We start from the raw sequence: 15,780 nt of genomic DNA, 5'->3' as shown, positions 1-15,780 counted from the left end.
AGGTTGTCCATGTGCCACCAAGGTTTGTCCTTGCGGAATAGATGACCGAGTTGGCTGAACAGCTGGTCGGCCCTGAGGTCGGCCAGTTTGTCCAGATAAACGAACAGGGCGGACAGCGGGTCGACCTTGCATAGAAGGTTGGCCTGTCTGCCCCCCAGGATGCACGGACTGAACAGAGGGCTGGGCTTGCTGTGTAGCAGGCTGCCCTCCTTGGTGCATAGGCTGAGCAATAGGTTGGCCTTGCTGTATAGCAGGCTGCCCCCCTTGCCCAGAAGGATTCATGGATGGAGCAGTGGGTTGACCCTGCTGAACATGGGGTTGCCCACCCTGCCCAGAAAGATGACCAGACTGGGGAGTAGGTTGTCCCTGCTGTAAGTAGGGTTGCCCCCCCTGCCCATGAGGATATCCCTGCTGGACTGCTGGTTGATTTGGAGGATTATAAACTGAGCCAGTTTGTCCAGATGGGTACCCTTGCTGGAAACCGGACTGGCCCTGTTGAATGTAAGGCTGCCCGGGTTGTCCAGTTGGGTAACCCTGCTGGGTACCAAGTTGCCCTGGATAGCCAGTAGGTTGACCTTGATATGAATACGACGGACCTCCAATGCCCGAGGGTTGTCCCTGGTAGGGTTGTCCCTGTGGGCCCCCAGATTGTCCTGGGTAAGGCGGGCCATAAAGTGGTTGCCCCTGAGGGGTTTGCACATAGAGTGGCTGGCCTTGATTGGGTGGTCCTTGGGGTTGTCCGAAAGGATCTCGGGCCCCATGAAAAATGTGAGTAGCGGGATCATATGTGATATTTAACGGTTCCTCGTTCTCTTTGAAGGGACGATGAGGAAGGACCGAAAAGCTCTCGAGGTACTCACCGTTCTCATCATAATAAAAGAGGGGACCTTCGTAATCTGGGTCCGTAATGGGTTGCCCAAAAGCATCATACGGCCCTGCTCCTGGAATGCCACCAGAAAAGGAACCAGCTTCAGGGTTCGCAGATGAGGACGCTGGTACAACACTAACGACCGGAGTCGAACGTGCTACACAGACGGTGGGTCTAGTGGGAACTGAGGTAACGGGCGTGTCAAGCCCGGAAGTAAGAGGTGTACTAAGAGGTCGCGAAACAAAAGGCCCGGTGGTGGCAATAAGACTAGGATCCCATATAGTCATAGCAGTAGTTCTAGCGGCTATCCTGTCCCTCACTGACGAATATCGTGGAGGGAGTGGAGAGGAAGCCGGGATCGGAGTCTCGTCTGTCACGACGGGCGTCTCACTGGTGCTGGAAGCTGTCTCATCGATGGGGGAGGTAGACATCGGAGACGACATACCGAGAGGAGTACGAGGGGTACGAGGGGTATAATCAGGCTCCCATATAGGATTCCAATCTTCTATGTAATCCTCGTCGCCTGGGGCACGTACGTTGATAGGCTGGATACTCGGAACAATGGGAAGAGTATTGCTTACAACTGGTACTTCAGGGGCAACAGAAGATGGAGAACCTTGATCACTTGGACCGGGAGTTGACGGGTCAGCCAGGATGACCAGACCCCTTAGAAAACCTAAAGGAAACTAACGATAAAAACCCTACTCAAAACTATCGCACACAAGATCTAAAACAGGTGATGTTATCGTGGCCAAATTAATTTTAAGACATAAGAACCAAACTTGACCTTTTCATGTTTCGAGAGTCAAGAAAAGGACAAAAAGGTGACTCCAGTCTCCTTCGAATGTTTAATGAGCACGAAGTGACAAGACGCTCACAGGCACCTTTTCATTTAGGGAGTCCGAAAAGGATCAAAAGTGACTGCTCTGGAGACTCTAGGTATAAGGTTTACCAAGCAACCCATAAAACTGCTTATACACCTCATCAATCGTATGAGAGGCAAGGACTTTCCGTACTGCAGTCAATCTTCCCGAATGTTGTGTTCGGTGCGTTACGGTTCACAAGGCGGCAGACTCGGCTTCCTATGGATAAAGGATAAAAGCCTAGTGGGGTCTCCCTATATACGCGACGGTACGTGGGAGCGCAGTCCGTGTTAGACCACTATCGAGTCACAGAAGGAGGAATCACCCAACCATAATGTGAAAAAATAGTGACTATGTTTAAAGACGCCAGAACACGTCTCTAACCTAGAGCTCTAGATATTTGCGTTTAGTTCCAATGCGTTTTTAGATTCATTCGGTTCATTTTATAGTTGATCTTGAGTTAAGTTTCGATTTCAGGCTCTATCGTATGTTCTCTCACAATTACCTAGATGCAAACTACATGCCAAGGAAAACCATTTTGTTCGATGAATTCTAGCTATGAGAAGGTGGAGAATTTTCAAACAAACAAAAATGAAATCAAACAATTAAGCAGCCTAATGCAGCTAAAAGCAAGGAAAGTAAACTTTTCTTTTGAAAATACAAATCAATGAAATGCTCTTTCCTTTTTCAATTCTCAAAAGCAAAGCTACTAGTTTGATTTTCTTTCAGTGACACAAAGCATCTAAATGAATTTGGAGGAACGAAAACACCAAGCCAATCACTTAGTGAAAGCACGCAAAGCTCCCAAAACACCCAACAAAGATTTCCAAATCGAAAGGAAAACCAAATTTTGTACGAGCTATGTGATCTAAGCTCGGCACAACAAGCAAGGATTGAAACAAGGAAGAAGTGAGAACTACTCGGAAACACAACCAAAAACACTTCAACAATCACCGAACAAGTGCAACAACAAATCTGAAGTTGGCTGGTCGAACAAGAAAACAAAACCCCTACGGAAGGCTTGACACACACAGGGCCGCTAGATGCCCTAGGGCTAGAGTGTGAAATCAATGGAGAAAAGCTAACACCCGGAGGATAAGAGTCTCAACCAGTCAAATAGAGATCCAACACAATCCAACAGTTGTAAAAGTGATGGCGGAAAAACAAACCAAGCAGCGAAAGCGAAAAGGAAGGTATTTGCAAAAATCGAAAAATGAGCAAAACGAAATCCTGTGGAACAAGACTTCGCAAGCAAGCGGCTCAGAGTTCAGATAATGAAAAACAAATCACAAACCAAGTGGAGAGAAGAGGGAAAAGCTGAAGTAACAGGTTCAGGAGGCTGATTTGGACAAAATAAAGTTTTACAGGATCAGCGCGGGTGGCCTTCAGCAACTCGGCGCTGACAGGAGGGGTCCCGTAGCAACTTTGCGACGTCAGCACGGAAATAAACGGATAAAGCGCGCTGTCTCAGAAAAACGAGGTCAACGCGACTATAAATCACACAGGCGCGATGACAGGGAGGACAAAGAAGCAAGTGTGCAACGTCAGCGCGGAATCACACGGATAAAGCGCGTTGTCTCTAAAAACGAGGTCAGCGCAACTATTGATTGTACAGGCGCGATGACAAAGACAACACAGAAGGAGGGACGCGACGTCAGCGCGTCTGTTTTGAATTAAAGTGCGTTGAGGGTAAACAGCCAGTAAAGCCAAAGCAAAAACTTCCCAAACCAAAGGTAAGAACCTTCTAATAGTTAGGACACTTCCCAGATGCACCCAGAAAGCTTATAAGCAGAGGAAGCAATCCCCAAAACTCGAAAAGAGAGAAAAATCAAATCCAAACACAAAAAGTGGACACAAGAGACAAAGAGGCTGATCCCCAGTGGAGTCGCCAAATTGTTGGAGAGGTAAATCCCCTCTACAGGTAGAGGCGATCCCTACTAGCCCAGCAAGGGTCTAGCAACAATCACACAATGCTGCTATGCATGTTCCTAATTATAATTAAACAAGAGGTAAAGAGCACCTACTTGGATTCTCGCACTGTCGTTTGACGAAGAGATGCTGCCTTCGCTCCTTCGCTTTGGCTGGTCACGATCCTCCACGATCCTCGCGAATAGACACCTGCACACATGAAGAGGAAACAAACGCAAGCGTGAAATCTAGTAAAGGTAACCATACATCAGTCAGAAAAGATGTAATTCACATTTAACCATTGCATAGACAAATGAGAATGGGACAATAGTAGCAGTCATCTATTATTAATCAAAATAAAGAAGAGTACAACCAAATGTTCTGACGTCGGTATCCTTCTCAGGAGGGGCCAGTCAGCAAGCGTCTCAAGCATTCACCTTTGGAAATGGTTCTCCCAAGACAAGAAACTCTCTCTCACACAAGCAACACAATACAACCTTCCCTAAGCTATCAATCACTTCCACACTTAGCACATCAAATACCTATAGTAGCAGCAATCTGAGCACTATAAGCTCTACACAATCCAAGCTATTCCAAACTAGCTGCTCATGGTAATGGTGGAAGTTTATATAGGAGAAGGAGCCTCCTAAAAGGGTGGAAGGATGAGCTTATCCTTGAGGGATGTAGGAACCCGAATCTTATTATTAGAGCTTTTATTTCGTTATACACTAACATATCTATTTTTTTTTTTTTTAATTTATAAATAACAAGGAGCTTGCTGACCTTTTCACATAGCTTCAAACATTTAACATTTAATCATTTTATCATAAGCAACATAAATTAAGGTGTGCATTCCATTGATATCAACTTAACAAGAGTAGTCCATGGAAAATACCTGTTCCGGCGGTTGATGACGATACCTTTGTCTGATAGCTCCAGCTGACGCTCCTTCTCGCCGACCCAACCGGATTTACCTCCCAGCCAACTAGGAAATAAATTCCTAGCCCAGGAAACCTCCACAGGTTCCCTAGCCCTCCGTGCCCAAGTCCAACCAGATATGGTGTGTCCTCAAGAAGAATGTGCAAAACTAGAAAATGATACTTTCCTCCTCTCAAACCCAAGAAACCTCCACAGGTTTCCAAGGTTTCCCAAAAATCATAACAAGGCCAAACAATCACAACCAACCCCCACAATCCTAAGCAAAACTCCAACTTCCCCTCTTCTTCCTTCCCCCTTCCCTTTTATACCCTCTTTCCTCAACCACCTCTCATTAATGTCTTTAACTCTCACCCATCCTTGGTTGACTTCTCTTCCAAGCTAGAGTACATTTGGAATTGTGATATGAATTTAAAATTGAGAATTTAATGGGGAAGTAAATTTGGGAATGTGAAGTGGTTAACTTCTCTTCCAAGCTAGAGTACATTTGGAATTGTGATATGAGTTTAAAATTGAGAATTTAATGGGGAAGTAAATTTGGGAATGTGAAGTGGTTAACTTCTCTTCCAAGCTAGAGTACATTTGGAATTGTGATATGAGTTTAAAATTGAGAATTTAATGGGGAAGTAAATTTGGGAATGTGAAGTGGTTAACTTCTCTTCCAAGCTAGAGTACATTTGGAATTGTGATATGAATAAATATATATTGATGATAAGATGGAGAGGACTTTGTCTTCTCCTTATTAAATGTGAGGGTACATTGGGGTGTGTGAATGAATAAATATATTTTGAATTAATGGAAGGAGACCTTATCCTACACAATATTCAATTTGAGAAGGTAAGTGGGGAATTTGAATAATGGAATCATAAATTTATTTTAGACCAATTTCCTCAATATTTTCAGATAATGTAAATATTAACACAATTTGTAGGATAAGATTTAAGTGGGGCATTACATACACCCCTCCTTCAGAAAACTTCGTCCCGAAGTTAGAATGAAAATATACAAGGAGTTTGTAAGCATAGCAAACCAGAAAGAGTTATAGCATTAAAATTCGATGAGTCAGATAATGGCATTACTTCCCATCAAGAGTCTCCAACTGATCTATAGCTTCCTATCCACCCTGGCCTACTTCCGTTCCCACCCTATCCATCCTCTGCTGCTCTATCAGTAGCAACGGCCATACTAACCACTGATAAAACCAACATGGTGGAAGCATCGAATACCTCGACCGAACTTTCCCCAGCAGGCATCTGGCAATCGTCATCACACGTCTAGGGGGAGCGTTCAACTGTCCTCCCCACGATTCCAGGTTTCGGAGGATACACGGTGGGAAACACCTCCACCCCTCCTTCAGAGCACGGAGCACACTACAGAGCTGGTTGGACTTGTCATAGAATAATCCAGTCAGGTCATCTTGCCACCTGTCATTTGCATTATACTCATGTCATAAGAGTGCACATCAAGTGGATACCAAATGTAATAGAACAATGTACATCGTACCTTTCCTCATTGGTCGTCTCGACCTTCCTCAATGGAATAGTAGATCTTGGTTATCATATGGTTCTTTCCAACCTGTAGTTTAGTTCTCATCCATGCATATATACAACCACAAAATGGATATAGATACATGATCTTAAACATCATGTTTATTAAGCCCAGTGTCCACGTGTCAATTTTTGTTGTTCATACTGGAAATAAATCTTACATCAGATAGATCATAATTTCACTAAGTCGTTGATTAGATAAACCATATCTATATAAGCCTATACAATGCAACAATAACTCTGACAAGTCATGCATTAGATAAATTGTAACCAAGTAAGTCACACATCTGGTCATACATCCAACATTTCCATCATCAATACCAAATCCATCAATTGATTTTCACGTGTCCAACCAAATGTGTATAATGTTCATAAACAACAACATGGAACTGCAAAATAGAATCTTAACATAGGTGGCTATCTACGTTAAAAGGGGCATCATAAATGCTCATGTGACATCCTTGTGGAACCCTTCAATAACAATTAGAGTTGAAATAGATTCAACTATCTATCATGGAAAATAGCATTTGAACCCGGATATCCTATAAGGTGGTACCAAAACCAAGATAATAGCAAGCAACAAATTAGTGCACTATCAATTCCACTAGGAGGTGTTAGTATAAGTTTTATGCATATAATTTCTTTAAAACCTTAGTGAATAGATAAGTCCCAATCTTCCAGACCCATTTAATTAATCTTGAAATAAAATAAAAACTCCAAACTTCAGAACTGTTTCCAACATGATTTTCATACTTTATTTTTTTGTAAATTGAGAGGAATGTCCTGTAAATGTCAAAAGGTTCAAATTTATTATATATTTAATCATTGTTTACTAGTACTAAAACAATCTTGTGATATATATTGAAGCTCACAATATGACCAGACAATTGAAAAATAATTAAATGAACGGAATAATTTCCTTTTCCCTGTTGCTATTAGTATTTCCTCTAAATGGCACCGCATTTCTAAAGATGCCTACTCCTTTGACAAGTGGCCAGTGACCACAAAAGTTGCGAAGAAAGTTGAGGGTCCTTTTATCCAAAACTAGAGACACATTATTTTTCACGGCATTTTATTTCAACACTAGAATAAGGGTAAAAGTGTATTCTAATATTTTCATTGGTCTTTTATTGACTAAATAAGCTTTCATTCTAAAATCCCAATTTCTCTACGAACTGATCTTCTTATTGAATTTAAGATAATCAAAACAACTATCATAATAAGCGTTACACAAGTCCATGGTATTCGATCTATGTTTTCACTAGAAAATTCCACCACCCATAGAATAATCATTAACGTCACATATAGGATATTTTGAACAGGACCTTGAATGATCGAGAACCCTTGATTTATGTTATCCATTCTGATAAGGTACTTTTACACTCTGGGTTGTGCCCTACATTGGCTAGCCCAAGTTAAGGCAGTTTTTCTGGCGCTTGTTAGTAATTGAGCAGCATAAAGAGTCATTTTCCTAAATGATTAATTTGAGACCATTAAGTGTCAATTGCGATGAAGTATAATAGTTAACAGAGCAAACTTTTGATGTCTCGGTCTGTAATTTTTTTTGAAAATTTCCATGAAATATTCGAATATTACATCTCTTGCCAAATCAATAATATAGACAAACCAATTGGGTTTAGATTTTAGTCTGCTAGTTTATTCTATTGGGAACACCTGCCCTTTATTCTCAAGATTTATTTTCGTGAGAAATTTTCATGCGTACTGCTTATAGAGTGCATATTTAAAAACCTGCGAAGTTCTGTCCACTTTCTTATAGACCGTTGAAGATTCCATCCCGAGATTTCTTGGGTTTGAGTTATTTTTCGTGATTCTCTTTACTGAGCATTTTCTCAATATCCAGGCAGTTAAGTCTACTGTTCATTAATATTTATAAATTTCTTAGATTCTGTTTCTTTTGGCAGTTGCCAGTGACCTGTAGTTGCAGTTTAAAGCATGCTGACCATAGATGCCTTTCGAGTTCTAGAGCAATACATGAATTTTTTTTTTTGTATGTTAAATGGTGGACTTTTAGCACGATATTGATTTATTGAATTTGTTATTATTTTCAGGAGGAATTTGACACTTATGATCCCAAGGCACTTTGGTTTTTGAAGTTGCAGTTCTTGAAGAAGAGGTCGAAAATCATAGAAATTGTTGCAGCACGTGATATTGTATTAGCTTTGGCCCAATCTGGTGTTTGTGCAGCATTTAGCAGGGGTGAGAAGATAGACATGTTTAAGAAGACCATTTTCTTTCGAAGTGTTAATTATGTGGCTGATATTCTCTTCGGTTCTGTAAGGTGGTTTCTTGCTACTGTCTGAATTTTTGTTCTGCATTGACAGAGGCCAATAAGAAAATATGCTACCTGAATATAAGCCTAGAAGAAGTGCTACGCAACCTCTTTTATAATAAGAACAATGATTCTCTAATCACAGTGTCAGTATATGCCTCGGGTAATTTCAGTTCACTGAAATGCAGAACAACACCCATTGAGTATGTTTTTCTTTGAATTATTCTGATCCAAGTTTGTGAATCATGAACTTCAAGTTTGGTTTGGAATATATGCAATTGTATTTAAGCTTTGTGCAACTTGAATGATAGATGTTTTGGTAATGACACGAATCATGAAAATTTGCAGGTATATCCGGAGGGGTCAACCAGATGCAGGCTTTGCCTTATTCGAGTCCGAGCCATTGAAATGGCCTGGTTTTGTAGAGTTTGATGATGTGAACGGAAAAGTTCTTACCTACTCTGCCCAGGATGGGTAAGCTTGGCATTTATGTGAACAACTTTTTGATGCATAGTGTTTTCGTAAAACTTTACTAGATCTCTTAATTGTGTTGCGGTGTTTCTGATGGTTTTAGCATCTATAAGGTGTTCGGCTTAAAGAACTACACATTATTGTATTCAATATCAGATGAACATGTTCAAGAGATAAAGATCAAGTAGAGATGATATGATCTACTTTATCTAAGAGATTGTAAAACAGAGCTCAAGTTCCTTTGAAATGGATATTTCAACAATTGTCAATCCTAGCAATGATTAGACTTTGTGAATGGACCATTGTTCTTACATTGATTTCCATTAAATCTTCTGATCCATTTTTCTCTTTTCCCTTTTTTTTTTTTTTGCCGACTGGAGGACAACCCAGGGATAATGTTACTAATATTCGACAGGGCCAGTGGGCATGTTCCGTTAAAATTTTTTATCTATAGAGGATGGCACTGTTTTAAAAGCATTTAATCACCTATTGCATCGCAATAAGAAGGTTGACTTTATTGAGCAGTTCAATGAGAAACTTCTAGTAAAACAAGAAAATGAGAACCTACAAATACTGGATGTGAGTTGTGTTTTCTCATTAACCCCATTTTTTTCTTTTAAAATCTTAGTTTAATGATTTCCAATTACTGGTTTTTTTTTAAATGTTGACCTATATTTCTGCATAAAGTTCTATCTGTAAATGCTGCCAATCATTGTGGCAGGTTCGCAATACGCAATTGACTGAAGTAAGCAGGGCAGAGTTCTTGACTCCTTCAACGTTTATTTTTCTTTATGAGAATCAGTTATTCCTGACATTCCGCAATCGTACAGTGGCTGTATGGAATTTCAGAGGGGAGCTGGTTACCTCATTTGAGGACCACTTGCTATGGCATCCTGATTGCAATACAAATAACATTTATATTACTAGTGACCAAGATTTGATTATTTCTTACTGCAAGGAACTTCCTCTTTCTGCTGGAGCAGAAGAAAATGGTAAGATATCCCAGGCCTCAACTTTGTTGTTCAGCTACAAGTTGTAAATTTTCTATTGCTGAAAAGATTTACTTTCTTATAACAATTCTTATTTTTCTTTATATATAATGACTGAGATGTACCTGGGAGTTTGCAGTTGGTTCTATAAATATAAGCAACATATTAACTGGAAAGTGCCTGGTGAAGATTCGTGCGAATGATCCAAATGTTCAGATTAGTCCTAGAAATCGCCCAAATGCCTCTACAATCAGAAGTACTGTAGAAAAAGCACTTGAAGACATCACTGCCTTATTCTACGATGAAGAGCGGAATGAAATATATACTGGCAATTGGCATGGCTTGGCTCATGTCTGGTCTAACTGATTAATGTCTATATGTTGTGCATATCCAGTCAATCATTCACTGGATTTTATGTCGAAATCTCAAGCACTTGGCCTGAGAGCAATGTTGCTAATTGATCGAGTGTTTGGATTATGCTTCTTGATAGCAAGAAATATGGAAGTTTAAGATGCTTGATACACAGTGATAGAGAAAGGAGCTCGTGGCAACATAATTCAAATTATGAAAGTTTTGATTCTTCACATGTACAACTGACAAGGGTGTTTGATAGGTCACTTGTCTGATAATATGACTCAATGGGCAGGTGCTCAAATTGCAGGAAATTGAGATTGATACAATAGATAGTTTAGTCTCCTGTAAATCTGTATTCTGAATTGTAATTGACCCTTACCATGCAAGGGTCTCTAATTTAATATTTTCTTTATTTTTTTGTAGAAGACTTGTTTTCACATGTGTTTTTAAAGCTCTGCAGAACGTTGGAATCAAGCTCTAAGGATCGTAAATTTTATAAAAGTCAAAGCTAATCTCTGCAATGCTTAAGAGACATGCAATGGAAATACTTCCCTTTATCTTACAAGCGTATAAAATGAATATATTATCACCAAATTTTTAAAGATTTAATTATTTGGGATCACCATATGCTTAACGCTGTAATGATTGGGATGAGTCAGCTACTTTACATATTTTTTTTTTTTTTTTTTGGTCTTGTATTTTGCATATATTGCCTTGAAAAGAAAATACCTTCTGATGAATGTATTAGGCGGCATAGCTTCTACACTTCGCTAGATATGTTGCTAATTTTTTTTATTTGTTTGGATATGTTGCTAATTTGTTATGTGTTTTAGGCCTCATCTACCGAGGCCACAATTTTGCCCGGACGGCGAAATTCTTGCTGGAATCCAGTGAATCTTTTTTTGTTCAAGAAATCTAATCCTGGGAATGTTTGAAATGGATTCAGCACCCTCAGGAACCCTGGGGCACCCAAAATCCTGAAGCTTGACCGCTGTAACCAGGATTTTAAAAATAATCTGCAGGATTTTGAAAATCCTGCTGGAATTTCCATTGTTTTCCCGAGAAAATTGTGAACTCTTTAGACAACGGATTTTTTGTTTTATTGGCGTTGAACATTGTGATGTTTTCCTAGACCATCAAAAGAAAATGATTTTGGTATGCAATCGTTTGGGCAATTCCCTCGAGTTCAATTCTGTAACAACTTTAATAAAATATCCAATGCACATTCGAGTGGCAAACAAGTTGGGCAAATTGCATTTTTCTGTTTTGGTATTCATAGAGATAGTATTGTTCTGAGTTGTGCCTCCAAATATGGTATTACTTGCACATATTGGATCCTGAGTTTGAACATGTCCCCAGAGGATTTTGTTGTTGCAGGGAAACTTTCAGCGTTGACTATTTCTACCTCTGTATATGGCTTTATTTTTCAAGAATATATATATTAAGGTTAGCTAGTTATCTATTTTCTATTCATATTCACATAAAACTGTACATACTGTCCAGTACAGAGTCTGACATCCAATTTTTCCAAAAATATAGACATATCTTTTGTTTCTAGTTCAGTGAGCAGACCTATTGCTCAATTTTTACACTCGGTTGTTACTGCATGGATTTCACGCAGGCTTAAAAGTTTCAGACTGCTACTGCAGAAGTGCCAGAGGACAAAGACCAGGCCAGGGAGGCAAGAAGCAACTCCAATCGATGCGGATTCATATCACGAGGACAGATCCCCAGCTCATTGATTTTTAGGGGCCCTAGTTTTCCTGTTTTTGAAGACTGCTTTGATCATAACATCTATGGGGCCTCTGTCACAGTTTATCTAGAGCTAATAGGATTTTAGATGTAGTAAGAAAGGGCTCAGGGAAGCTATTGTGACAAACTGTGATCCTAAATCTGATCAAGGAAACATTGAGGAGACTTGGTTATGGCTTTTTGGTAAGGATTGAGCAGGCATATGGTGAATAGGTTATTAGCAGTACTTCACGCGTTTTCCGAAGGGGAATGGTTATGATACTGTTAATTGAAGCCACAACTCAACGAAAATCGTTATTAAAACTCAGCCTCAAATTGTGTTAATAAATTTTAATAATCGGCATAAGATTTATTTATGAACAAGTCACCCTTACTTGATTAGGGCTACGTTGCATGAAGTGATATTTCAGATGGATCAAGTCAAAAAGCTTTAGCTGAAAAGCTAACATAAAAGATAAAATCAGTTTTAAGTACGTAAGATTTTAGCACTGTCAGGTTTTGTACATCTTTGCACCTATACCAACAGCAAGTCACGTAAAACTGAATGTTACATAATTTCAGTTTCAGGAATGTTTCAGCAATGAAATTCTGTCCAGATAAACTAGATTTTACTAGTTCTGTGTAGCTCATGACCTAGTTGAGAGATACTACAGGTTGTTCAGGCACTAACTAAATTTATCTGGAACATGCTTCGGTTCATTTGGTGCAAATATAAATTAAAAGAAACTTAAAACTGGTCTATTTCATTCTCGAGAGCATGCATTCTACTAAAGGCTAAAGGCAAATAATATTTTTTTATTAAATATTATCATAGTTCGCAGTATCTTAATGGATGTTTTAGCTTCTTAAAGAAAATTTGTTTTCCTCAAGAGTTTATAAAAGTCATATATCCGGGACAATTTGACGAAGCCATTCATCTCATTGTCTTGGTGATAGAAAAAGGTTGTGCAAAGCAGTATTTAGATATTCCAGGGTTTAATCCTCACTGAATTATCAACAGATTGATGGGGAAATGAAGAGAATTTAACTGATCTTTATTTGTCTACTTGTGCATAGTAACCCTACGCTACCCAATTTACTTGTGTTTCATTCCTCTATTCAAAATCCAGGGCGTAGACATCCCAATTGACAACGACCGATGCCGCTTTAAACTTTCTTTCATCTCACAGAGTTTGCAACTTTTTCCAATGCCACCAAAACAATTGCTATAACTGTATCCACACCGCACCAAAGCGGCAACTGGTAAGGCCGACACCTACAGCTACAGTGGGATGGTTGAGTTGCAGTTTCAATCCCCACACTTTGGAAGGCGCCCAAAAACGAGAGAATAGTATGGACAAGGATTTCCAGGAAGTCCAAAATTTTATGATTAGCGTTCTTCTTTAAGTTATTGTTATCCGAGTGGTTAAAGAGACAGACTTGAAGAAAGTCTATGTTATTCAAATGAAAATCTCAGGCTCCCCTCTTCGAGTTACACTGATAAATATACTTGCATTTCACTTTTCTCTGTATAAGAAGCGAAATACTTTTCTGGAATGAAAAGGAAAATGGCGACAAAGAACATGCGATGGTGTAACAAAGGGGCACACACATACATCTTTATACATGACAGGGGTGTTTCAATGTGGACATCTTACACAATTCCATTATTAATTCTAGTAAGGATGATTGGGCACTTCACGAAATGGAAGCATTGACTTTATCGGTTCCCGACTGTTCTAATCCCATTTACTCGATATAAATAAGGATTTGGATGATGTTGACCAAGCAGAAACCTTACCTCAATTTTCATAGTGCCTCGATGGTCCCCACGTCATAGGAACGGCCATCGACCTAAATTCAAAGGGCGCTAGCTCCTTGCCAACATGGCATGTTAAGTCTACTAACATTCGGATAGGAAACCTGCCAGATGGGAACGCTAAAACAGTTGGCTGGGGAGCCAAAAACTGCCCAGGGGAAACTTTCACTTCCCGTCCTGCTGCAAGAACCGAGCCCGCCCTTGAGGTTTCCACGTGGCAAAGTTTCTGTGGTCATACGGGGAGATGTCCTTGTCTCTGCCCGCTCCAAAATGCCCGACACAACTTCTGGCAGGAGGAGAATTTCGGTTGTTGCAGAAAGAAATACACAGAGATTCCGTGACAGAAATTCAAGATTGTTGTTCATTTCAAAACCCTCTTAGCAGCCATGGCGGAAGAGCGCTTCATACCGACATGTGATTTATCTTCATTTTCAGCATCTTTTTCTTCTATTTCTTCACTCGATTCAAGGGCCTCCTCGGCTTCCTCGGACGACATGACTGACAGCGGCAATTCTGCATGGAATTTCTTGCCTCCACAAATAACCCATGTCAATGGCGGCCCTCGGAGAAAGCCTCCCTTCTCGAAAGTAGGTCTAATGGCAACCATTTTTCATTAATAAAACTGTTCTGTCTCAATTTCGAACGGGGCTGCTGTAATATTTTCTTCATTTTGACTGCTTGTTTGCATAATTTGCAGGAGGGGTTTGTCCAATTATTTCTTGGCCGAATCCATGGAAATGCCCCGCAAGGCTTCTTCCTTTGGCCGTAAGATTAACAATAAAAGCAGAGGTTTAATCCCCAACAGAAATGATATGAAGCTTACTGGACACTAATCTACAGATCCAGTGCCCAACAACGAGAGCTGAACTTTGTACATAATACTCAAAATGAACCTCTTTTTTTTAGTTATTTATTGTGAACTTCTCGAGCCCTGCTATAGCTCTGGGCAGATGCAGACCATTCTGTCATCGATGCTCTTGGGCGAATCCATGGAAATGCCCTGCAAGGCTTCTTCCTTTGGCCGTAAGATTAACAATAAAAGCAGAGGTAAACCTCCCTCGCAGGCTACTTACTGCTAGCTCCGGTCAATTACCGAACTTATTTCTATTGCTTTTTCATGGCGATAAAGAGGGTATCCTTTTTTTTTTCATTCAAAAAACAATTTGTTATATGAATATATTTTAGGATTATAAGCCCTTATGAGGGTTACAAGCTCCTTATATTGGAATTTGATTTTAGTGGGCTTTGGGTCCAGATTTTGAACCAAAGCTCTGATACCATGTGTAGGAACCCGAATCTTATTATTAGAGCTTTTATTTCGTTATACACTAACATATCTATTTTTTTTTTTTTAATTTATAAATAACAAGGAGCTTGCTGACCTTTTCACATAGCTTCAAACATTTAACATTTAATCATTTTATCATAAGCAACATAAATTAAGGTGTGCATTCCATTGATATCAACTTAACAAGAGTAGTCCATGGAAAATACCTGTTCCGGCGGTTGATGATGATACCTTTGTCTGATAGCTCCAGCTAACGCTCCTTCTCGCCGACCCAACCGGATTTACCTCCCAGCCAACTAGGAAATAAATTCCTAGCCCAGGAAACCTCCACAGGTTCCCTAGCCCTCCGTGCCCAAGTCCAACCAGATATGGTGTGTCCTCAAGAAGAATGTGCAAAACTAGAAAATGATACTTTCCTCCTCTCAAACCCAAGAAACCTCCACAGGTTTCCAAGGTTTCCCAAAAATCATAACAAGGCCAAACAATCACAACCAACCCCCACAATCCTAAGCAAAACTCCAACTTCCCCTCTTCTTCCTTCCCCCTTCCCTTTTATACCCTCTTTCCTCAACCACCTCTCATTAATGTCTTTAACTCTCACCCATCCTTGGTTGACTTCTCTTCCAAGCTAGAGTACATTTGGAATTGTGATATGAATTTAAAATTGAGAATTTAATGGGGAAGTAAATTTGGGAATGTGAAGTGGTTAACTTCTC

The 15,780-nt window shown here is 39.9% G+C and overlaps 1 pseudogene; it reads left to right on the top strand.

The window, feature by feature from the left end:
- The first annotated feature begins 907 nt into the window (after positions 1-907).
- LOC149198784 (uncharacterized) lies at positions 908-10,238 on the top strand (annotated as a pseudogene).
- The last annotated feature ends 5,542 nt before the right edge of the window (positions 10,239-15,780 follow it).

Source organism: Pinus tabuliformis, chromosome 2_1 (genome assembly GCF_031772625.1).
Source record: "Pinus tabuliformis cultivar Carrire ecotype Pingquan chromosome 2_1, CPIR1, whole genome shotgun sequence".
NCBI lineage: Eukaryota > Viridiplantae > Streptophyta > Pinopsida > Pinales > Pinaceae > Pinus > Pinus tabuliformis.
Note: the sequence above shows the minus strand (reverse complement) of the source record. Positions and strands in the feature narration are given on the sequence as shown.